Source organism: Peromyscus leucopus, chromosome 7, assembly GCF_004664715.2.
Source record: "Peromyscus leucopus breed LL Stock chromosome 7, UCI_PerLeu_2.1, whole genome shotgun sequence".
NCBI lineage: Eukaryota > Metazoa > Chordata > Mammalia > Rodentia > Cricetidae > Peromyscus > Peromyscus leucopus.
The window spans coordinates 36,846,155-36,848,493 of NC_051069.1; positions in this window are offsets into that span (position 1 = coordinate 36,846,155).

Sequence of the window (2,339 nt, forward strand, 5' to 3'; positions counted from 1 at the left end):
TACTTTCTCTTCTGTCAGATTCAGTGTAACTGGATTTATGTTGAGGTCCTTGGTCCACTTTGACTTGAGTCTTGTACATGCCAATAGTCATGGATCTGTTTGCAATCTTCTATATGTTGACATTCAGTTATGCCAGCACCATTTGTTGAAGATACTTTCTTTTTTTCCATTGTACAGTTTTAGTTTCTTTGTTAAAAATCAGGTGTTCATAGGTGTGTAGATTGATGTCAGGACATTCAATTTGTTTCCAATGGTCCACATGTCAGTTTTTTGTTGTTGTTGTTTTGTTTTTTTGTTTTGCCAATACCAAGCTGCTTTTATGACTACAACTCTATAGTAGATTGTGAAGTCAAGGATGCTGATGCCTCTAGAGGTGGCTTTTTTGTACGGGATGGTTTTAGCTATCCTTGTTTTTTTTTGTTTTTCCATATAAAGTTGAGTATTATTCTTTCCAGGTCTATGTAGAATTATGTTGGCATTTTGATGGGGATTGCTTATGGTAAGATTGATATTTTTACTATGTTAATCCTACCTATCCATGAGCATGGGTGATCTTTCCATTTCATGATATCTTCTTCAATTTCTTTCTTCAGATACTTAAAGTTCTTGTCATACAGGTATTTTACCTGCTTAGTTAGAGTTACCCCAAGGTACTTTATATTATTTGTGATTATTTCAAAGGAGTATGTTTCTCTGATCTCTTTCTCATCCTGTTTATCATTTGTATATAGGAGGGATACTGATTTTTTTTTTAGTTAACCTTGTATCTGGCTGTATTACTGAAGTTGTTTATTAGTTGTAGGAGTTCTCTGGTGGAATTTTTGGGGTCACTTATGTATACTATCATATTGTCTGCAAATAGGGAAAGTTTGACTTCTTCCTTTCCAATTCATATCCCCTTGATCTACTTTTGTTGTCTTATTGCTCTAACTAGAACTTCAAGTACTATATTAAATAGCTATGGGGAGAGTGGACAGCCTTGTCTTATTCCTGATTTTAGTGGGATCAGTTTGAGTTTCTCTCCATTTAATTTGATGTTGGCTGTTGGCTTGCTGTAAATTACCTTTATTATGTTTAGGTATGTTCCTTGTTATTCCCGATTTCTCCAAGACCTTTATCATGAAGGGGGATGATTTTGTCAAAGGCGCATTCAGTATCTAATGAGATGATAATGTGGATTTTTTTCTTTCAGTTTGTTTATATGGTGTATTACATTGACAGATTTTCATATATTGAACCATCTTTGCATCTCTGGGATGAAGCCCACTTGATCATGGTGGATAAATTTTTGATGTCTTCTTGGATTCAGTTTGCCAGTATTTTATTGAGTATTTTTGCATCAATGTTCATGAGGGAAATTTATCTATAATTCTCTTTCTTTATTGCATCTTTATGTGGTTTGGGTATCAGGGTAACTGTAGCTTCATAAAAAGAGTTTGGTAATGTTCCTTCTGTTTCTGATCTCTTTCAATTGATTTTAGTTTGAAGTCTATTTTTATTAGATGTTAGGACAGTTACAGGAGCTTGCTTCTTGAGTCCATTTGATTGAAAATTCTTTTCCAAGCCTTTTACTCTGAGGTAGTGTCTGTCTTTGAAGTTCAGTTGTATTTCTTGTGTGTCACAGAAGGATGGATTTTGTTTTCATATCCATTCTGTTAACCTGTGTCTTTTTATTGGTGAATTGAGTCCATTGATATTAAGGAATATTAATAACCAGTGATTGTTAATTCCTGTTATTTTTTGTTAGTAGTGTTGTATATTTCCTTTCTTTGGTATTTGTTGATGTGAGTTTATCCGTTGCCTCTGTTTCCACGGGTGCATCTAGCTTTCTTAGGTTGGATTTTTTTTCCTTATAGTGCTTTCTGTAGGGCTGGATTTGTGGAGAAGTATTGTTTAAATCTGGTTTTATCATGGAATATTTTGTTTACTTCGTCTATTGTGATTGAGACTTTTGATGGGTATTATAGTCTGGGTTGGCATCATTGTCTCTTAGTGTCTGCATAGCATCTGTCCAGGACCTTCTGGCTTTCAGAGTCTCCAGAGAAGTCAGATGTTATTCTGATGTACCTTTGTATGTTACATGGCCTTTTCCTTTTCAGCTCTTAATATTTTTTCTCTATTCTATATGTTTAGTGCTTTGATTATTATATGGTGAGGAGAATTTGGGGGGCAGTCTATATGGTCTTCTGTAAGCTTCTTGTATCTTCATAGGCATTTCCTTCTGTAGACTGGGGAAGTTTTCTTCTATGATTTTGTTGAATGTATTTTCTGTGCCTTTGAGCTGGTATTCTCCTTCTTCTATCCCTATTATTCTTAGGTTTGGTCTCTTAATGGTGTCC